This window comes from Spermophilus citellus (genome assembly GCF_964194105.1).
Source record: "Spermophilus citellus genome assembly, chromosome: 10".
NCBI classification, from domain to species: domain Eukaryota; kingdom Metazoa; phylum Chordata; class Mammalia; order Rodentia; family Sciuridae; genus Spermophilus; species Spermophilus citellus.
Window position 1 is genome coordinate 125,961,792 of NC_138197.1, and position 23,346 is coordinate 125,985,137.

General features: G+C 49.3%; 1 long non-coding RNA gene across 4 annotated transcripts; it reads right to left on the reverse strand.

The window, feature by feature from the left end:
• Positions 1–2,037: 2,037 nt before the first annotated feature.
• LOC308657643 lies at positions 2,038–9,567 on the reverse strand. Of its 4 annotated transcripts, none has more exons than XR_014024024.1 (5): positions 6,664–9,567; positions 4,559–6,198; positions 3,928–3,993; positions 3,137–3,219; positions 2,038–2,231 (listed from the first exon to the last, which is right to left on the reverse strand). It is a non-coding gene; the product is annotated as an uncharacterized lncRNA (long non-coding RNA). The 4 variants fall into 4 exon arrangements; XR_014024025.1 differs by having other exon boundaries at positions 4,559–4,786; positions 5,001–9,567; XR_014024026.1 differs by having other exon boundaries at positions 4,559–9,567.
• Between the last annotated feature and the right edge of the window lie 13,779 nt (positions 9,568–23,346).

Genomic DNA, 23,346 nt, shown 5'->3' on the forward strand with positions numbered 1-23,346 from the left:
ACTCGGGGGACCTCCACCCCACCCAGCTCTGCCCGCATCGCAACACGACCTTGGCCAGGCCCCTTGCCTCGGTTTCCATCTGCAGAGCTGGACGGTCTGGAGCAGCTGACCTCCCGGGCCCTCCTGCGTGAGGATCCTCTGGCTTCCTCGGATCTATTTTTGCCCGACACCTCTCCCAGGGGCCTGTGGGCCTGAGCTAATTTCCCTGGTTGGCACCAATCCAGGCAGCTCAGGTGGAGAGTGCGGAGCTAATGAGGCCAAGGTCATGGGCCAGTTAGCAGCTCTTGGAGGAAACTCTGGCTTTGCAGTGGGACTGCAGCTCCCCCACTGGTCACTGGGCTCGCGCACAGGTGGCCCTGGGGCAATTCACAAGGTGATGCTGGCTCCTCCTGCAAGTCACCACTTCAACTGGGAGCCACTGGGAGCCAAGGTCCCAGCTACCCCTCATCACTGCAGGGCAGCGTGTCCTGGAGTCACATCAACACACCTGAGGGACTTGGAGAGGTGCATGGGGCGGAGAGGACCAGATGGCCCAACAAGAGCATGCCCTGCCTGCAGGTGGACCCACACCTGGTCATGCTACAGAGATGAGCACCAATTCAATTTCTTCAAATCTAAAGCACAGGGCACGGCTGCCTTCTCCCAAGGACATGTCCACCTTCCCCCAAGGTCACCCACTGCAGGGCTTCCGGTTTCCAGCCTCAGATCCTCCTCCTCCTACCTGTCATTTCCACCTCCTTGCAAGTATGCTGAGGTAGAAGAGCTTCCTCCTTCACCTTGTTACCTGCCCTGGGGCAGGGCACTGTCTGCATTCTGCCTCCCTGGCACCTAGACCAGTTCCTGGCATCGATGCAGCAAGAGCAGGTAAATATTGAGTGAATCAAATTACTACTGTCCCAGCGAGGCCGCGACTGTACTTGAATGGATGCAGCCCTGCCGACGAGTTCTGCTGGGTCGTTTCCAAACCCACCTATTTCAAAGAGTCCCGGGAAGCTCATTATTTAGAGAGAATTTGTGTGAGAATTCTAGAAAAAAATAATTCCTTTTATAATGTGCCACCACCTCCTGATTTGAACATCTTGCAAATTTTATGTTTCTTATTCTAGGTTTATCAGTTCAGCTCAGTGGATGTGCATTGTGAATTCTGACTATATTTTGTAATATTCGTTGAGTTCTTACTTTAATCCAGGCTGTGAACTAAGCCTATCCCAGGAGTGGATTCATCTAATTTTCAAGGCAACCGTGCGATACGGGCATTGCCACTCTTCCTACTCTGCAGATGGGAAAACCAAGGCAGACGGAGGTGAAGTCACCGGCTCAACCTCACCTGGGTAGTAAGTTCTAGAGTTTCAAACTCCAGAACCCACACTCAGCACAGCTGATGCTGCCCTTCAGGACCCAAGCACACAAGTGTCTGTGTAAAGGGGCTCATGGTGGGACATCTGTGACACTGCTGATGTGTGCAGTGGCCAAATGCCTCCAGAGAACTGTGCTGAGTGTGGGCACTCCGAATCCCCAAGAACTATGTTTTGTACGCTTTCATTCCTGCGACCCAGAGAGGGTAGGATTGCAGAAACGAAGAAGAGATTAACAGTTGCCAGGAGTTGCTGAGGGGTGCAGGGGCAGAGAAAGTGGGTGTGTCTGTGGAAGTACAACCCAACGGTCCTTGCAGCAATGGAAATGTTCTACAGCTTGATCATATCAATGTTAATATCCTGGCTGCAACAGTGAAGAGGTGGTCCAAGAAGCAGCCTTTGGCACAAAAACAATCAGCAGTCTGAAAGTCCAAATGGAAAACTGGCCAATTGTATATTAAATCTGTGTGTGTTCGTACAGATAGCAATTGTGTCAGTCAGCTTTCTTCACTATAATGAAATACCTGAGATAATCAGCTTACAAAGAGAAAAGGTTTATTTTAGCTCACAGTTTTGGAGCCTTCAGTCCAGGATCAATTGTCCCCATTGCTCTGGGCCTGTGCGGAGGCAGCACATTCATGGCAGGACCATATTGGTAGAAAAAAACTGTGCAGAGGCAGCACATTCATGGCAGGACCATATTGGTAGAAAAAAAACTGTTCATCTCATGATCCAGGGAGCAAAAAGGAGGACCAAGAAGAAGACACATGGGGTTGGGGTTGTGGCTCAGTGGTGGAGCGCGTGCCTTGCACGTGTGAGGCACCGGGTTCGATCCTCAGCACCACATAAAAATAAAGGTATTGTGTCCATCTACAGCTAAAAAAATATTTAAAAAAAAAAGAAGAAGAAGACACAGATCCCATAATGCCCTTCCATGGTTCACTATCTTCAAGGGTCTATCACCTCCCAATAGTGACACCATGGGAACAAGCCTTTAACCCACGTATCTTTGGGGGACAGTCAACATCCAAACAATAACAACGATTAATTATTATTATTTTTTTCAGTGCTGGCCTCACATCTGCCACTGAGCTACACTCTAGGCCTTAAATGCTTCATTTATTTGTCAACATTTAAAACTTTTGCAAGATGTTAGCAATAGGGACTGAGGTCGTGGCTCAGTGGTTGAGCACTTGCCTAGCATGTGTGAGGCACTGGGTTCGATTCTCAGCACCATATAAAGATAAATAAATAAAATGAAGGTATTATGTCCAACTACAACTAAAAAATGAATATTAAAAAATAAAGGTATTGGGGCTGGGGTTGTGGCTCAGCGGTAGAGCACTCCTCTTGCACGCGCGGGACCCTGGGTTTGATCCTCAGCACCACGTAAAAAATAAATGAGTGAAATAAAAGTATTCTGTCCAACTATAAAATAAATATTTTTAAAAAATAAATAAATAAAGGTATTGTGTCCACTATAACTAAAAATATTTTTAAAGTACTTATTTTTTAGTTTTAATTGGATACAATACCTTTACTTATTTTTATGCAGTGCTGAGGATCAATCCCAGGGCGTGCACATGCTAGGCGAGTGCTCTACTGCTGAGCCACAACCCGGCCCAACTAAAAATATTTTTTAAAAAAAGGTGTTCGCAGTAGAGGGAAGTTAGATAAAAGGCACCTGAGGTCACTCAGGGTTTGTTTTAGTCAGATTTTTTGTTGCTGTGACTAAAAGACCAGACCAGAACAACTGTAGAGGAGGAAAGTTTGGGGTTCACTGTTTCAGAGGTCTCAGTCCACAGAAGGCTGGCTCCATTCCTCAGGCTCCAGGTGGGAGAGGGTGGCAGGGGGAAGCAGCCCACTGGAAGCAGAGAGAGATGCCACTGGCCAGATGCAAATATATCCCCCAAAGCCACGCCTCCAGTGCCCCCCCCAGCCACACCCCAGCTGCCTGCAGTTACCACTCAGTTAATCCCTATCAGGGGAAGAATTCACGGACTGGTTTAAGGCTCTCACAACCTAATTATTTCTCCTCTGAACCCTCTCGAATTGTCTCACACGTGAGCTTTTAGGGGACATTTCACCTATGTTTAGGAGACATAACGGTGTCATTTCATATGAACGCAAAACCAAATGCTTACTTAGAAGTCAGAATGGGGAGCTCCCGTCCTGGAGAAGCTCACCTCTAGGCAATGAGACTCCTCACTCTTCCCATCTCTCAGCTCATTCATAACATTAAAACATGATGGGTATGGGCTGGGGATGTGGCTCAAGCGGTAGTGCGCTCGCCTGGCATGCGTGCGGCCCGGGTTCGATCCTCAGCACCACATACCAACAAAGATGTTGTGTCCGCCAATAACTAAAAAAAAAATAAATATTAAAATTCTCTCTTTCTCTCTCTCCCTCTCTCTTTAAAAAAAAAAAAAAACATGATGGGTGAATGGCCTCTTTACATTTTTCTTAAGCCTTTGGTGCTTGCTGTGGCTTATCTGGTGAGCACCCAATCAGAGGAGAAAAAGGGAGATTCCCTTGCCAAATACCACACCAAGCCAGGCTCTGCGGTGCTCACCTGTGATCCCAGCACTCGGGAGGCTGAGGCAGGAGGATCTCTTAAGCTCAGGAGCTAGACATGATCCTGGACAGCACAGACAGATTCCATCTCAAAAATAATCACCCTCGAGGGCAAGCCTGTTTGTTCAGCCTGTGGGGATCACCTTTCACATTCAATTTAGTCAGAAGGCAGATGCTAATGTGTTCCCTGTAAAGAGATCCTTTCTCTTAAAAATATTTTATTTATTCTTGGGATGGTAATAATAGCCCAGGGATGGAGAAAGTGAGTGTTTTGGAGTTAGAGACTCCAACATCTGGATCTTCATTCTATCCCTTAGTAGTAGTGATCACAGCAACCTTGAGTGTCCCTGAACCTCAGTCCCTTGAGCTCTACAATGAGATTGACACTGAACAAGCCAATAATTCAAAACCCACAGGGCTGTGGTGGGGATCAATGAGAAAACATCTACCAAAGAAACTAGAACAATTCCTGACAGGTAGTAGTTGCTTCCTATGGGATACTCATTACTATTAATAATAACTGTTCCCCATTTGATTCAAATGTATGAATTGTCAAGATCATTGTACTGTTATGTGTAACTAATTTAAAAAAATAACTGTAGTTTATATAAGAAAGTAAAGGTTTTTACCTTCACAGTGCCCTATAGATAGCCCCATGATCTCCAAGAGTTTGCTCATATCAGCCAGGACAGTCTATGTTATGCTGCAGTAACAAACAAACCCAGACCTTAGCAGTTTACAACAACAGAGGTCATTGCTTGCTCATGCTGCATGTCTGTCATGGGTCAGGTGCTCCATGGCTCCTGTCATCTTCCCTCCTGGACTCAGGGATATGGCACAGGCAGTCTGGAACACAGCTAGTTGTCATAGTAAAGGAAAAGGATCTTCTGTCAGCATTGCATACTATGGCTAAGAAATGACAGGTTATTTCCATTCAGAACTCATTGGCCAGAGCTGGTTACACATCCCCCACCTGCCCCAGCCATAAGGAGACCAGAAAGAATAATCCCACATCATATCTGAAAGGAGGAAAGACGGAAAAGTGTGACCAGTAGCCCTAATGACACTCACAATGCTCTTGAAAGCCACATCTCGGATCAGAGGGGTGGAGGCTCAGTGAGACCATGGTGAAGCCAGAGGGGAGGGGGAGGCCCTGGACCGAGGGCCACCCCAGGGGAACGTTGGGCCCTTTCTCATCTGCACTGAGCCCAAGCAGACCTGACGGCTCTGTGCTGCAGGAAAGCAAGTCAGTCCTCAGGGATGGAGTCACGGCGGTGGGACAGCCGAAGGAGTCCTGCTCTCCTGCTCTGGGCGCTGGGCACAGCTGATTTCTCTGGCTCCACCCTCCTCTCTGTCGCTTTCCAGAGCCCATTCAATTCTCCTGCTGTTTTCGGGAGTCCCCAGGGTGTTTCTGGGGCGATTTCGACTTTCTGCTCGCCCCATCCGTGTGCCAGCCACCGCCCCTCCCTGCTCGGGCCCCTCCCTGCTCGGCCCCTCCCTGTCGCTCCCTCCCAGTCCCCTCCCTGTCGCCCCCACACACACACACAGCTCCAGTTACTGCTGACAACCGAAGCGGCAGCGGCTCTGCGGGCGCCAGTCCCCCGAGGTCCCCCGGGTGCAGACGTAGTTCAACTCAGATGTGTGCCGACAGCGCCACCTCCCGACCCTGCAGAGGCTGCTGGCAATGTGTGGCGTTCCCTGCCCTCAGCCCTCGCCGGAGGGTTCAGCGCAGGTCCTAGCCCAGGGGCGCAGCAGGAGCCAAGCCACGTGGACCACCTTGCATGCTGACCCCTGCTGGCCGTTGTTCACATCTGGACCTCAGGTCTCCCCTGCGCCCCCCTCCCAGCCTCTGCATGCCCAGGCTGCCTCGTCCTGCCGCCACCTCCTCCACCCGGGGACGGGTGGGGGGGAGGGGACCTCCAGCGCCCGTCCCAGGGAACCCGTGCTCCACTCCTCCGCCTCAGTCCAGCCCTGCATGAGCCCTGTCCCCTGAGGGTTGGGCTGGCCAGTAATGATGGAGGATCTGAGGAAGAAACGCCTGGGAGTCAAAGGCGTTTCCAAACAGCATCCTCGTGAGAGCCGACGCTGCGCCCTGACAAGCCGGTCACACGTGCTTGGTGACCTCGGAAGGAGAGAGGTGGGCCTGACAAACACCTCGGCCTTGATGAGAATATCTCTGTGGGCATCTTGTTTGTCCCAATAAGCTGATGCCGTGGCTGGGAAAGTCTCCTCCTTTGTTCTCCGTTTGCCACAGATGGCTCACGTCCTCCTGGTGGCCAGGAGAGGAGACCTTCGCTCACCCTGCAGAGCCACCGCTCACTGGAGGCCCCTCCCCTGTGCCCTTCAGGGGCTGTGAGCCCACCTAGGTCTGCTGCATGCTCTGCTGCCTCCCATAAGTTACCCAGAAGCTTCCTGCCTGCATAGGGTCTTCAATTGTCACATGGGAACAATAGCTTTTCTTTAAAGGATTATTTTGAGGGCAAGGTGGGGAGAAGCATGCTCCTACCTGCTCCTTAGGATCACTGACTGGTGAGATCTGACTATTGTCACCTCTGGGCACCAACCAGAGGACCCGTTACTGACTTATTGCCAGACCCCTCTCTAAAATCCAAGATGCACATAAATGGGAACTGAAACCACACAGAAGGAATGTCTGCCGGGCTCCACCCTGAACCCCAGCTCCATCCCTGGGCTGGTTGAACCAGAGGGTCGGTCAAGTTCAGCTATGGCCTACCATCCAGCCTCCATCCTCCTGGGCACCTGCTCCCACACAGGCTCTGTGATCTCCTGCAGTCCTGACGCTGACTCCCTGTGCGTCTTAGTTCCTTGTCATTTGACAGTTTGTGCGCAGCCTTCCTAGTTACAGTAGTCCTCCCCTTGTCTGCAGTTTTGCGTTCTGAGGTTTCAGTGTCTGGAGGTCAACTCAATCTGAAGGGATTAAATGAAGGTTTTCAGAAACAATTCATAAGTTTTAAATGTATGGTATTCTGAATAGCATGATGAAATCTTTCACCATCTCAGTCCACCCCATATGGGATGTGGATCATTCTTTTGTCCAGGGTATCCACACTGTATATGCTACCTACCCATCAGTCACAGTGGCCATCTCAGTTACCAGATCAACCGTCTAGTATGACAGTGCTTGTCTTCAAGTAACCCTCATTTTGCTTAATAATGATTCTAAGCACAAGAGTAGTGATGCTGGAAATTCATTTTATTTAATCTTTAATTTTTTTTTAGTTGGAGGTGGACACAATATCTTTATTTTGTTTATTTATTTATTTTTATGTGGTGCTGAGGTTTGAACCCAGTGTCTCACCCGTGCCAGGCGAGTGCTCTACCACTGAGCCACAGCCTCAGCCTAGTGATGCTAGAAATTTAGATATGCCAAAGAGTAGCTGTAAAGTGCTTCCCTTAAGAAAAAAAATGAAAAATTCTCCATTTAATAGGAAAAAAAATAGTATATATAGACTTCAGTGCTATCTGCAGTTTCAGGCCTCCACTGGGGGTCTCAGGATGTGTCCTCTGTGAATAAGGATTTGGCAAAAATTTGCGATCTGCAGACCCCAGTGCCACCTTTCTTTCCTCCTACCACCTGGATAGCTTCCAGCTGTTCCCTGTGTGTAAGTTGTGACTGGTTAGCTGCTCCCAGAACTTCTGAGCTCTCCATGATGTTAAATTTGGTGAAGCTGAAATGTGGGTGAGGACGGCACTGAGACATTCCCTGCTATATTCAAGTGGTGGGTCAATCAGGAAGGCTGCCCTCTGTATCCGATTTTAATTTTGATAAAATAATCTCTATCAAAAGCAAAGGCTTGCTGGGTGCGATGGCACACATCTGTTAAACCGGGGAGCTGAGGCAGGAGGATCACAACTTTGAAGCCAGCCTGGGCAACTTAGCAAGACCCTGTTTCAAAATAAAGTAAAAAGGGCTGGGAAGATGTGACTCCCTGGTAGAGAGCTTGCCCAGCATGTGTGCTGCTGTGAGAGAGAGGAGCAAAAGCCCTCCCAGACCTACCTCTCAAGGGAAGGATCAGGGATTGGGGCTTGAGGTGACAAATGTGGTTAGGTTGCAGGTGGAGGTTCAACTGGGGAGGGATCATCCCACTGTATCAGGATCATTGTTCTGCAGATTTTGAGGGTCTTTCCCAGCCCCAATTTCACACAGCACAAAGCTTTGGGAACCCAGAGACGGTGTCAGATGAGAAACAGACGAATTGATGGTTACTGAGTGCCACACATCTGGGTGTAGCCAGGTGTTTGATTTCGTTGCCTGAGAGAGTCTAGGTCATCCCCAGCCCAAAGCAGGGACAGCCTCTTCCAGAAACCCTCTGGATCCTTCCTGGTGGGGTCAGTTGTCTCCAGTGCAGTGATTCCTGGCTTGAACCTAGCCCAGGCCCTCTCTCCTTGTCTGCTGCCCTCCGTGAGGCCATGGTGACTGGGCCGTGGATTCTCAACTGCATCTATGTCCCCATTGCCCTGTGCAAGGCCTAGTCTAGGGCAGACAGAAGGGAATTTTGTGTGTGTGTGTGTGTGAGTGTGCACACGTGTGTGCGTGTATTTTAATGAAAACAGAAATTAAGAAGCACCCGTTGGTGGACACAGAAGACCGAGGAGTCTCTTACAGAAACCCTGGCTTTCTCAGCAGCTCAGCTCTGCCTGATTGTGCACCCTTTCTCTAGGAACACAGGAAGCCAGGGAGTGGCCAGGATTGCTGAGCTGAGCAGGGACCAAGGAAGCAAGCCAACCCCATTTCCCGTGTGATCCACAGCTGAGGGCTCCTTCTCGACCATCACATTTCAGCCCCACAACAACTCTGGGAGGACAGTGCACCTTTTACAGAGGACAATCGGCAGACCAACTCAGGCTCAAAGGCAGAGAGAAACTGGAATATAGATCTGAGTCCCAAGTCAGGGACCCTAAGTTTCCCAATGTACCATAACAATAACAATAAGGGGGGGACTGGAATATAGGGACCCCCATCTCACTCTCCCCACAGGGTCTTTTCACTAGGAAAAATGTCCATGGTGCATCTGGGGCCCTTACCGTGAAGGACCCATAACAGATGTGCAGAATTATATCCAAAGAGCATACTACAATTTGCGATGTACTTTTGTGTTTTTGTACTGAGGATTGAACCCAGGGGTGCTTTACCATTGAGCTACATCACCAGTAGACAGATTTTTTTTTTTTTTTTAATGTTGAGACAGGGTCTCACTAATTTGCTCAGGTTGGCCTGGAATTTCAATCCTCCTGCTTCAGCCTCCCAAGTCTCTGGGAGCAATGCACTTACTTTGAAAAGGAACAGAATTATTACCTTGTTGTGTAGGTAGGGAAACTGAGGCAGAGACAGGGACAGTGGCTTTCTCAAGATCACACAGCAAGTCCACGAAAGAACAGGCTCAAAAGCAAGCTCAGGGAGTCTCCTGAAATTAGCACCACACACTCTAGACAAAATATAACACCACTATCTGCAGGCTCGGGAGAACAAGTCAAAACAGGAAGATGTTGAGAGGAATCAATATGGAGAAAATTATGGGCCCTGGCCAAGCACAGTGGCACATGCCTGTAATCCCAGAGATTTGGGAGGCTGAGGCAGGAGGATCGTGAGTTCAAAGCCAGCCTCAGCACTTAGCAAGGCTCTAAGCGACTCAGCGAGACTCTGTGGCTAATAAAATATAAAAGAGGGCTGGGGATGTGGCTCAGTGGTTAAGCACCCCTGAGTTCAATCCCTGGTACCAAAAAAGAAAAAAAAAAAAAAAAAAAAGGAAAAGATGAACACAGATGAGTTCTCTATTTTTTCAGCTTTTTGTTGAGGGCAGCCAATGGGAAACAGCTGCCCTGAGGAAGTGGAAGGTAGCCCAAGGCAACAGCTCCTGCTGGAGAATGAGAAGAAAGGGTTCAAAGTGAAAGACAAAGAAGGGACACTCCAAGATTTGTCTCCAGTCTACCCCAGTGTCCTACTGATCCTCAGCCACACAGGCATGTAGCAGACCAAAAGCAGTCTCACAGGAGACCTCAGCGGCCTCACATCACAGGCAAGATGGAACCGCTACTTCTGGCTAGCCACATCAATACAGAGAACCAAATCGTTGGAGGATTACAACAGAATCCAGAGTCTTCAACACAACATTCCTATTTTCACAATGCAGTAATTACCTGACAGAGAAAGAGCAAGGAAAATGTAACCCATTCTCAAAACAAAAGACAATCCATAGAGGCCAACTGTGAGGAGACCCAGATGTTGGAATTAGATAAAAACTTAAAAGCAGTTATTCTAACTATATTTGTTGAGTTCGGGAAAAATACACTTGAATGAAATTTTAAGAATGCCGACAGAGAAACAGAAAAAAGGAGGCAAATTAAAATTTAGAACTGAAATATGCAGTACCTGGAATGTGGAAATTAAATAGATGTGCTTAATAGCAAAATGCAGATGATAGAGGGAATTAAACAGATCTTTGGAAATTACCCAATCCGAAGAAATACAAGGAAAAACATTTAAAAACAATAATAAACAGTCTTGGGGACCTGTGAAGAAATGTGAGAAGTTCTAAGGATAGTTGGAGAGCTGGAATCTCAGACAGACAAGTGAGGAGAGAACGGAGTGGCAAACAAGTATTTCAAGAAATAATGGCTGAGGGCTAGGGTTGTGGCTCAGCACATGTGAGGACCTGTTTTGATCCTCAGCATCACATACAAATAAATAAATGAACTAAGAGGGCGTGGTGGCCCACACCTGTAATCCCAGCGGCTCAGGAGGCTGAGGCATGAGGATCAAAGTTCAAAGCCAGCCTCAGCAAAAGTGAGGCACTGAGCAACTCAGTGAGACCCTGTCTCGAAATAAAATGCAAAATAGGAAAACAGGGCTGGGGATGTGGCTCAGTGGTCTAGTGTCCCTAAGTTCAATCCCCAGCAGCAACTAGAAAAAAAATAATAATAATGGCTTAAAACTTCCCAAATTTAGAGGGAAAATTTACCTGTCCAAGAAGTTCTGTGGACCCCCAACAGAATCAACCCCACAACTTCACCTAGGCCTATCATAATGGACTTGCCAAAAATCAAAATAAACACAAACTCCCGAAAGCAGCCCGAGAAAATTGACGTATTACACAGGAGGATCAAGGATACCAACAACCAAGAACTTCACGCCGAACCTTTGTGGGGTGTGGGTTGGGGTGTCTTGGCATTCATTTTAACTTCGAGTGTAACTTTCTCCCTCTAGAAGCAGCTCTCAGCATCCTTGACTCCAGTTACAATACTATGCCTCCCGGGAAACCTGTGTGGCTAACTCTCTGGCCCCTAAGTGCTGCACTTGTGCTGCGCGTCCTGGCTTGTGCGCATGCGTGCCGGGCCCAGGCTCACCTTGGCCCCTCCCCAGCCCGATCGCCTGCGGCAGGGAAGGTCTGCGTGTACCACAGACTCTTAAGCCCACTCGGTTGGGGTTTGTCCTTGAAGCTATGCTGCAATGCACCCCCAGTGGTGAGGTCACTGGAAGGGACCCCAGGCAAGGGGATCCCTGCGGTGCTCTTCTGTCTGAGGCCCTGGTGGCAGCTGGGGACAAAAGCCACCAGCCTTTGTTGATGGAAAAAACTCAGAGTCATTCAAAATCTAGGGAAGCCGGAGGACCGCGGAACAACATGATTAAAGGGCTGGAAAACACCCTGCCAACCACAGATTCTATAGACAGACAAAACATCTTTCAAAAATGAAAGCAAAGTGATGACTATTTTTGATAAAGGAGAATCTGAAGAATTCGTTGCCTCCGGGGATGCATGAAAAGACTTGCAAAAGCTGAGGTTTCTCAGCTAAGGAGAAGGGTTACCAGAGGGAGAATCAAGGCTCCAGAAACAGTTGAAGAGCATCAGAAATTATCAATAATTGGCCAGATGCGGTGGTGCACATCTGTAATCCAGCAACTGAGGAGACTGAGGCAGGAGGGTCACAAGATCAAGACCAGCCTCTGCAACTTAGTGAGACCCTGTCTCAAAATTTAAGAGCTGGGTAAAGAGAATGTGGAGAAAAAGAAACATTTTTACACTGTCATGGGATTGTAAATGAGTATAACCACTATGGAAATCAGCATGGAGCTTCCTCAAAAGACTAGGCATGCAACCACCATATGACCCAGCTAGATCATTCCTTGGTATTTATCCTGAAGAATTAAAGTCACCATAGTATAGCAACAGATGCATATCCATGTTTACAGTATTGAGATTCACAATAACCAAACTGGAACCAGCCTGGGTGTCCATCAACAGATGAACAGATACAGAAAACATGATAGGGCTGGGGTTGTGGCTCAGAGGTAGAGCGCTCGCCTAGCATGGGTGAGGCACTAGGTTTGATCCTGAGCACCACATAAAATAAATAAAGGTTATGTGTCCACCTCTACCTAAATGAAAAAAAAAATTTTTAAAAAGAAAACATGATCTATATATGCAATGGAGCCATATAGAAAAATGAAATTATGTCATTTGCAGGAAAATGGATGGAACTTGAGACCATTATGTTAAGTGAAATAAGTCATGGGCTGGGGATGTGGCTCAAGCGGTAGCACGCTCACCTGGCATGCGTGCGGCCCGGGTTCGATCCTCAGCACCACATACCAACAAAGATGTTGTGTCCGCTGAGAACTAAAATAAATAAATAAATATTAAAAATTCTCTCTCTCCTCTCTCACTCTCTCTTTAAAAAAAAAAATTAAAAAATTAAAATAAAATAAAGATGTTGTGTCCACCGAAAAACTGAAAATAAATATTAAAAAAATTAAAAAAAAAAAAAAAAGAAATAAGTCAAACTCAGGTCAAGAGTCATATGTTTGCTCTCATATGTGGAAGCTAGAGAGGAAACAGGAAAAGAAAGGGGGGAAGGGGTGGGCGATCTCATGAAAATCAAAGGGAGATAGAGGAAACAACAGGGGTTGAAGATGGGGAGGGGAGGGAAGCTGAGGAGTGGTATTGGCCAAGTATTATTATTATATTATATGCATGTATGAATATGTAGCAACAAGGCTCATCATTGTGTGTAAATATAATGTACAATTAAAAAACGTGGAAAGAAAAAAAAACAAGCTGGGGTTTTAGCTCAGTGGTAGAGCGCCCTCTAGGCTTAATTCTCAGTACTGCAAAAAAGATAAATAGTTGAAGACAATATATTAAGTTTTTAAAAATATGAATGACTTTTTAAGACCAAAGATAAAATACCATCTTGCAGGGGTTAGAATGTGCCCACGACAGCAACAGCATGGAGGGGGAAGGGTGGCAGGAGCGCCCGGGGGGGTGCAGGGTTTCTAGAGGTGGTGATCCTGCCCCCTGCTGGATCTAGCAGGGATTCCACACCTGTCTTGCCTAGTCCCACTCAAGAGCAGGTGGAGGGGGCAGCCAGCCTGTCACATCTGCTCAGTCTGTTTGCAACCTCAACCTTCTCAGGAAATCCCTCTCTCTCCAGCTCCGTCAATGGCTCACCCTTCCATGTCCCGGGATTAGACTTATTAGACTTTGCCAGAATTTCTATTTTAAAAAGTCCCAAATCCAACTTTTAACCCAACCCACTTCTCCCTGATCCTTTGAGCAACAAGATTCCTGGATATAGGACTTTAAACTTCTTCTTAGCTGCTGGATTTTAATAACTCCACTAAGATTTTTCACTACCTCATGGATGATGGGGACAGCACTGTGCTTGGATGATCAGGGCCCCAATCTCCAGGCTGTTCACTGACCCAGCTGCACATCCTTGAAGGCCATTGTCCAGGGGCTAAGGCCAACACAAGGAATCACCCAGATTCCTATTGATTCCGTCTGATGGGGGAAGGTGGCTCCCAAGTCCCGTGGTCATCAATCTCAGAGGTTGTCCCCACTCCTCTTTGATGGAGGAAGACACCCCCCAAAAAGATAAAGAATAGAATCTGGGGAGTCTGATCTACAGCCACTAGCAATTCCCAATATTTTTTTTTTTAAAGAGAGAGAGAGAGAGAGAGAGAGAGAGAGAGAGAGAGGATTTTTAATATTTATTTTTTAGTTCTCAGCGGACACAACATCTTTGTTGGTATGTGGTGCTGAGGATCGAACCTGGGCGCACACATGCCAGGCGAGCGCGCTACTGCTTGAGCCACATCCCCAGCCGACAATTCCCAATATTAACCGTGGGCGGTCCTGACCATCACCCCTGAGCGAGGGTCACAGAAAAGATTTTGCAATTCGGTCTGGGTGTGTAACAGGATGCAGAAAGCGGGGGTGGGGGGGGACGCTGTGGAACTCAACCCCTGCCCCCCCTTGGCTGCGATCAGGAAGCCTGAATAACAACAGTAGCCCCGACCTTGACCATCAGCTCTCTGCCTTGGCCCCAGTCCTGGCTGCTGCAGCCCCTCTGTGAGCACTGAACCCCACCTTGCCCTCGACCCCCAAACCCCAGCCTGTGGGAGTGTTTCCTCTCGGCCTAAGAGTTGTGCCAATGTGCGGAAGCTCTGGGTGTAGCTGTGTTCCTTGAATTCTGCTGGGCACCCTCCTCCCTTCCTGGGTTTCCTGTTGTGGGGGACATTCCAAAGCATTGCTCTCCTCCACTCCAGTGCACAAACCCTCTGGTCCTCTGTCCTGGAGGGGACTCCGGGCCTGGGAGCAGCAGAGGCTCTGCCTGTGGAGCCATGGACAGCCGGTCATTGAACCAGGCCCCAACACAGTGCCAGGTGCCGGCAAAGCGCAGAACCAGAGGCAGGTTAGGAGACAGGGTGGGGCGGGGGAGTCAGAGGGAGGGAGGCTGACCAGAGTGCTTGGTGGGAGGAGGAAGCCCTTGATGGGAGGGGGTGGTGAAAGTTAGCCCTGCCCACTAATAGAACATAGCCACCCACTTCAGAGGCTGGGCCCCTCCCCAGGAAGAGTGGCAGGCCCAGGGCAGAAGCCTCCCTGGGGGTGAGGAGGAAGCTCCTGGAAGGACCCAATTAGGGAGCTCAGGACCTTTCCCTGAAGATGCAGTCCTTTTGACCCTCAGCAAGGAGGAGGGCTCTAAGGCCCCTGGGCAATTGGAATCTCCCCGAAAACTGGAAAACCTGAAGGAAACACCCAGAGGCCCAGGGCTGCAGAGCTGCCCCCGCCCCCTCAAGCTCAGGAACTCCTGCTGGGACTCTCTGGCCTTCTGGGTCCCTGCTCTTCCCAAAGCCTGTTTATAAGATTGTGTGTGTGAGTGTGTGTGTGTGTGTGTGAGTGTGTGTGTGTGTTTTCGCGCACGTGCACAGGGGGTACCCTCAGCTGTGTGTTTCTTTAATCCTATAAGATTTCCCTCTGGATCATTCCAGGAAATGCCTCTATTCTTGAGTTCGAGGATTATTTAAATCTTTAATTTGTGTCTGGTTTTGTTCTTGTCTTTGTTTTTGTCTTGTTTTATTTTGTTGCTATTCCGCTTGCAATAAAAGGGTCTTCCTAGGCACATGGATTACAGTGTGTGCAGACCAGGACCCTCAGGCAGGCTGGTCTGTTTAGAGGGGGGCGGAGCCACGTGCGCCCACTCCTGGCAGCACCTGCTTCCTGTTGGCCACATAGAAAGGAAGAGAAATGCTGGGACCTGGAGCTGGCCAGTTGTTTTGGACAAATGCTGGGCTGAAGTCTTCAAAAGTTTCCTGAAGGCAGGAAATAAATTCTGGCTTTTATAGTTTTCAACTGAAAGATTCTCCTATAAAAAGAGAATTTGGAAGCCGGGCACTGTGGTGCACACCTATAATCCCAGCGGCTTGGAAGGCTGAGGCAGGAGGATGTCAAATTTAAACATCCTTGGCAAAGCGAGGCGCTGAGCAACTCAGGGAGACCCTGTCTCTAAATAAAGTACAAAATAGGTCTGGGGGTGTGGCTCAGTGGTCCATTGCCCTGAGTTCAATCCCTAGTACCAAACAACAACAACAAAAATACAAATTTGGAGATCAATTATATAGGTTTCAGATTTTCAGGATGAATTTAATCCTCACTAGATCTTTTATATTTTTTTTGGGGGGGTACCAGGGATTGAACTCAGGGACACTCGACCACTGAGCCACACCCCCAGCCCTATTTTGTATTTTATTTAGAGACAGGGTCTCACTGAGTTGCTCAGCACCTCACTGTTGCTGAGGCTGGCTTTTTTTTAAAGTTGTATTTAGCCACAATACCTTTATTTTATTTATTTATTTTTATGTGGTGCTGAGGTTTGAACCCAGCGCCTCGTATGTGCTAGGGGAGCACTCAACCACTGAGCCCCAAGCCCAGCCTCAAGATCTTTTATATTATTTTAAAGGGCACTCCTGAATTTTAGTTTCCTATGGTTGCTATAACAAAGTAACACAAATGTACTGGCTTGAACCAACACAAGTTAATCCCTTCTACTTCAGAAGGTCAGAAGTCCTGAAATCCAGGTGTTAGAAGGTCTATTTCTTCTGGGGACTCGGGAAAATCCATCCCCTGACTTTCCAGTTTTTAATCATTATCATCATCATTATTTGAGACAGGGTCTTGCTAGTTGTCCAGGCTGGCCTCGAAATTGGTGATCCTCCTGCCTTAGCCTCCCAACTAGCTGGGGTTACAGGCGGTCATTGTGCCCAGCTCTTTTCTGTTTTTTAAAGGCCACCTGTGTTCCTTGGCTCATGGCCCCTTCCTCCGCCTTCAGAACCAGCCGCCCACACCTCCCCATCTCGCTCCCTCTCTCTGCCTCCTTTTTTTGCCACCACTTCTCCTTTTCCTCCCCGACCCTCCTGGATGAACCCCTTGATGATACTGGACCTGCCCAAATCATCCCAGATACCTCCCTTCTCCAGACCCGTCACTGGATCACGTCATAGGCAAAGTTCCTTTTATTTTAAGGTAACATACTCACAGATCCTGAGGATGAGGATGAGGACGTGGGCATTTTTAGAGCTTGTTATTCAGCCTACCACAAGTTGCATCTAGAAAATTCCAACAAGGATCTCTGAGGGGATTTGAAGAATTCCCAATTCTAGCCCCTACCCAAGGGCCCCTGCTATGCGGTGTCCACTCACATCAGCTCAGCTCGCTTTGCTGCTGGACCACCGAGATCGAGATGCAAAGTCAGTGCAGCCCCCGGAGCCAAGCGCGGACTGGAAGCCACGCACCCCAAGACAACAGCCTAATTCACTCTGAGAGCTCCACTCTGAGAGGCAATTTGTGGGGTGGAGTCTGAGGGTAATCAACAAAGAGGATGGAAGGTAACTCTGGATTCAAGGCCACAGCCATGCTCAGCTCCAGCAGCTGGGCGAATCCAGCTGTGCCCGGGTCAGCTATGCGACCATTAACTAAGACTGGCCACCTCTCTGGGACCCCAAGAAGCCAGAGAGTTCTTGGCATGAAGAAGAAAAAAAGAAGAGGAGGAGGAAGGGTGGGAGAGAAAGGCGAGGAGGAGGAGGGAGAGAAGGAAGAAGAGGAAGGGGGAGGGGAGGGAGAAGAACAGTGAAGGGAGGGGGAAAGGAAGGGGAGGAATCAAAATGAACAGGAGCTGGGAGCCGGGCGCTCGCCTGTAATCCCAGCAGCTTGGGAGGCTGGGTCAGCTGAGCAACTCAGTGAAACCCTGACTCTAAATAAAATACGAAACAGGGCTGGAGATGGGGCTCAGTGGTCGAGGGCCCCTGAGTTCAATCCCTGGTACCAAAAAGAGAGAGAGAGAGAGAGAGAGAGAGAGAGAGAGAGAGAGAGAGAGCAGTAAACAGGATGGCATATTTGTCTCCCAGGACTTCCTGCCCACACTGAGCCTCCTTTGACTTGAGGAGTAATGGTCAAGGGAGCTCTCTAGACCAGCACAAGGGGCTGGGAGCCTGATCTCTTTAGGGTGGGAGAAACTCCACGAGGCCAACTCTGGAGAGGCAGTTGACATTCAGAAGAACAGAAGGCGTGGGCATGGTGTTGGGTGGTCAGGCAGGCGTTGGATTGGGGGTCAGGGCTGCTTTGGCATGCAGAGATTCCCCATAAGAGGACTCATGGATGGCCACTTACTTTGTAAGATCCCAGATCTAGTGAGCATGTGCCAGACAGAATCATGCTGGATGGTCCTGCTTCCCACCCAGTTCAGAGACCTGAGTCATAGGACAGACCCAGAGTCCTTGCAGGAAGGGAGGCCAGAATCTGAGAAAAGCCTTGTCATGCACCATGAGAACATTGTCCCATCTGGAGGAACCTCGGGTAACTGACCTTCAAAGGCGGCCATGTACCTAGGACTGGGGATCCTGGCCAAATTTGCATGAATTTCTGGCCCAGGAAGACTCAGTGCCTCTGCTATCTGCTGGTCAGGGGGGAACACGAACAAATGAAAATGTGAACTGTGGGAATCCTACCCTTCCCTGGCCACCATTGTTCAGGTTCTTGAGAGGGTAACTGGCACTGGTGTCCTTGAAGGCTGCAGAGTGTTCACAAACTCAGGACAGGGTCTGTTCTAGTGAGCTCGGCCAAGTGGAAGTCTTCGAGATTTATAACTCTACCGAAATCTTATTTTTATTACTTCATATGTACATATTGTTGTGTTATTGAGGGTGGAAACCAAGGCCTCACACATGCTAGGCAAGCACTCCACCACTGAGCTACACTCAGTCCTTTTACATATTCTATCTATTTCATATTTTTGCAGTAATGGGGATCGAACCCAGGGACACTTTTCCACTGAGCTATATCCCCAACAATCCTCCTGCCTCGGCCCCCTGAGCAGCTGGGATTGCAAGTGTGCCACCACAGCCTGGCATCCAAAATATTTAAATAAAATTCAACACCAATGCTTGAAGGACCTAGAGATGGTGCCAAAGGGACAGGAGCAGAGATTCCCGTGACACTGATTCTCCCTCCAGCTTACCCAGTGCCCAGTAGCCATGAGTCTTGGAAGCCAAGATGGAGCTCATTCACCTTGTCAGGCTGAAATTCTGGAGCCGCCATTCCTAAGGTGTTCTTGTTAAGGAAGAAAATGAATACAGCCCCCAGCTCTTGGCATGTACCAATCCGCCTTCCTGATCATAAACAAAGATACCAGTTCTGGTTTCCTATGGCAAATAATAGTAGGAAATTTGATGGGATGATACTTAAGGTACCCTGGGCCAGCAGGATCCTGGAGAGCAGGCTCAGAAAGTCCGCAGACAGAAAGACAGCAACGTGATGCCAAAGGCAGGGGGCACAAGCATCAGGCTTTGCAGACAGGATGGCTGCGGTCCTGCCTCTGCAGCCCTGAGATTCCACCCCTGGGTCGCCTCATTACCATCTGCCTCTAGGAAGTCCTGCTGCTGCCACTGAGAATCAGTTCTAAGATTCAGATCCAGTGTCCCATGTGGGAGCAGCGGGTTAGCCAGCTTAGGTCTGGTGCCAGGGGTCAGGATGCCAGGGTAGGGGGCGCAGAGGAAGGCGGGACCAGCCTCTCTCTCCTAGCTGGGGGGAGGAGAAGAGATGCGGTACAGTCCTCACCTGTGACACACCCACCCACTCCAGTGATCCCCTTTGATTGCAGGAGGCAATCTGACTTGCAAAAGTAACTGGAGAATTAATGATGACCACGCTGACCAGCCCCGAGGGCCCAACTCAGATGTTCACACTCAGTGCTCAATGCTCAGCACTCAGATTTTGCTGGACATTCTGCCCAACACACCAGCTTCAGCCAGGACTGGAAGGCTAGAACACCTCCCAGGGTATTCCCAGTGACAACAGAGAATGTCCTGAGGCCCACTCTGCCCACAGAGGAGGATCCTCAGGCCAGGATCTGCATGGTTTCCTAGGTAACAGCTGAGGTTTGGCTGCAAGCTCAGTATTCTGGAAGGACGAGGAGGCTTGGTGGCAAAGATATTTAGGGAAGAGGCATATGGATGGAGCTCTCAGAATGAGGCAGAGCTAGAAAACACCACTGCCCCCCGTGCTTGCTGGAAGCTCCCCTATCAAGGGACTCTTAATAAGCAAGGGGGCAAGACGCCTGTGGCTGCAGGTCTCCGCCTTCCCCGGCACACTAGGGGTTTCCAAATGGGATCTGTCACCAGGCAACTGGGTCAAGCTGACTACTTGACATCTGGTGACTCTCAGCTTTGGAAGTGACCACCTTGGATATCACTGAAATGGCCTGAAGAGGACTGTTATGGTTTGGAGGTGAAGTGTCACCCCCAAGTCCCTGTTAACTCAGGAATATCAGAGTGAGATGGTTAGACGGTGGGAGCTGTACCGTCATCAGCCCGTCCTGGCTTGAATGACTGGCTGGCTGGTAACTGCGGGCAGGAAGGGCAGGGAGGAGGTGGTCACTGGGGGTTGTGCTTCCTCTGGCCTCGTCCTCTCCCTCTCTTCCTGACCCTGCCCTGAACAGAGCAGCTTTCCCCTGCTGGGTCTTCCCACCACGGTGTTCTGCCTCACTCCAGCAATGAAGTCAGTCATCTGTGGATGGAGACCTCTGCAACCATGAGCCCCTAAGTTGCTCTTCTCCCATTAGTTGTTCTTTTCGGGAGTTTTGGTCACAGCAGTGCAAAAGCTGTGACCAAAACAGGGCCTCAGCCCCCTGTCAGCTGGGAGAAGACACCTCGAGAATGGGAGCTGTCTTGGAGGATGCGCTGTGCTCTGAATCTGTTCCTGGATTTGGTACCTTTTCTCCCATAGCCACAACTGATGAATCTGGGTGTCAAGGAGTTAAGACGTGGGCAGTAGCTCTGTGACTGCACACAATGAGCCACTCTCAGATATTTCATTTTCGCTACCTATAATTCTGAGATCTGCAGGACTAGATACCTCCCTCAGGGCCAGCAAAATGGTTTCTGAACTGAAGATATCTGCTCTTCAGGCTACTTGATGGGAAATAACAATAAGGTCACTTATTGTTGCGTCTGCTAATCAATCTTGATCATCAAGAGATTCATGTTGCTACACAGTAGTGCAGAAGGAGTATTTATAGGACTCCAGGGATCCCTTAAGATTCCTTCCTGTACTAGTTTAACAAGTAGTAAAAGTTCATAGAAAATTCTAGACTCTTACTAAGGCAAGGCCTTCAAGAGGTTCAGGCCCCCTGGGAATGAATTTGTCCGTGATTAAGAGGAATGCTCCGTGGAATGACCAGGGAAAGGATCCTTAGCAGTGGTAGCAATGGCACATGGTAGTTGTAGCCTCTACTGTTTCCTACACACACACACACACACACATACACACACACAAATATTAAGATAGGAGCTCGTAGCCAGGTACATTGTGCATGTCTATAATTCCAGGCTCAGGAGGCTGAGGCAGGAGGATTGCGAGTTCAAAGCCAGCCTCAGCAAAAGTGAGGTGCTGAGCAACTCAGTGAGACCCTGTCTCTAAATAAACACAAAATAGGACTGGGGATGTGGCCTAGTGGTTGAGTACCCCTGAGCTCAATCCCTGCTGGCCTCCCCCCAAAAGATAGGAGCTCCTGGGGGAGCAAGAGACATGCTGAGTTCCTGTGCTCGTGACAAAAATTTCAAGGTATAGAAGAGGGAACTGACGTGGGTGCATCTAAACTGGAGAAGGGGCAAGTGTGTTTGCTATTGCACTTGGGAGTGTGGGGTCCGTGGAGGGGAGGAGAGCCAACCTTGGTCATATGAGAGGGACACTGATGGATGTCTGAGAGCCAAGCTTAACTATGTATAGTCAAATGTGGGTGCTCCCTTCTTGATTCCCTGACCTGATTGGTCCAAGAGTAGTCACCTGACCCAAGCTATTCTGTTTCCTGAGAATTTGAAATCAAGATGTTTGGAACAAAGCCATCTGATGCAACCCTCCAAGTGAAGCCAGAATTTGACAGGCAGCCAGGTAGATGGGTAAATCGAGTCCGGTCAGGTCAAGGAGGCCAATTTTGAGTGAGTCTGAGAAGTTGGAGACTGTCCCCTGAGGGATCTTATCAAGAACCTATCCCCCCAACCTGTTGCCAAGGTAACCTGTCCTAGGAATTGCCCCTCCCTACAGGGAGCTATATAGGTTGTTAGTGTGTCTTTGGCGGCTCCCTCCTGCCCTTCCCCCTTCAGCTCACCTGTTGGCCATCCCACAGAGCATTTCCTGAGCCTAGTCATGTCTGCAGGAAGGAGAAAGATAAGGGGGACAAGCAGGAGAACAAAAAGGGCAGAGCACCTGGCTTCTTGGGATACCAGGACACCAGCTGTGGCCCCTCCTCCCTCCTGCGAGAAGTCTATGTGACCCTTTTAAATAAACCTGCTTCATATGCTCGCAGTGGCTGCTTCTCCAATGTTCAACCTTCAACACGTGGGGAAGCAGGACTCACCAGTAACTGGCGGATCACAAGGGCTGACCACAAGTTTCTGGGGTAGGCCGCCCCGGTTCCTGTCTTGTGTAGATCTCATTCTGTCTCCCTCCTCTGAGTCACCCCAGCTCCCTTTCAATAGATGCTCTTTTTGGTTTGGATCAGTCGGGGGGCTCTACTTCTGTGGCTCGAAAAGCCTCCAGTGACCTCTCAGTTAATCCCCATCAGGGGAGTGACTCACTGGGTTAAGGCTCTCACCGCCAATCATTTCTCCTCTGACCCTTCCTGCATTGTCTCACGTGAGATTTTGGGGGACACCTCACAGCATCACTGTGGAGCTGAACCGAGGTCCCAGTTATCACAGCGGAATTCCCACTCTCAGGGCTGGGGGGAGGGGCTGGGTGGGTTCCTGAGAAACTCCTCCTGACTCAGCGCTGACACAACGCCCAGGTGAAATCTGTGAAGGAGTGACAGTCTTCTAAGAACTGACAGCGAGACACCAGGGCAGGTGATGTGGGTGGCTGTGGCTGGCGGAGGAGGGTGTTTTCGCCAGCTTTTTTGCTGCCGTGACTAAAAGACGTGACCAGAACAATGGTTGAGGAGGAAAAGGTTATTTGGGGCTCACAGTTTCAGAGGTCTCAGCCCACAGACAGCCGGCTGTCACATTCCACGTGACAAAAACACTCAGGGTCACTCCAGGGGAACTGGGCTGGATGAAATAATCTCACAAGAGACAGAGTTACTTTTTTTTTGGGGTCCTGTGACGGCGACGGCTCCTCTGACCTTAGGGGTCTGCAGAAAGAGAGAAAGAGAGAGAGCAGGTGCTGAACCCTTTTACGAGGAGAAGCCATTCAAATGAAGCAAGGGGTCAGGTTTCAGGGGGCTGAGTCTAGCTTCTGATGTCTGCTGACAGCAGGTGACTGACATCTAGGGAGGCCACACCCAAAGGCAGAGCAAGATAAGGGGACACACAAAGGCATTTCCATGGAACATTCTATGCCAAACGGGGCAAAGGGGTAGGATTACGAACATGGTGACACGCCTACGTCTGAAGACACGCCTTCCTGGATGGGGACAACGTCCAGGTGCCTAGGAAAGGCAGTGACGGTCAGAGCCTCTCGTTCCTGCATGGAAGGGGCGAATCATTCAGGGTGGCTCCCCACAGCCGGCTCCGTTCCTGGGGCGGGAGGTGAGGCTGAGCATTCTGGGGAGAGTGTGGCAGAGGAAAGCG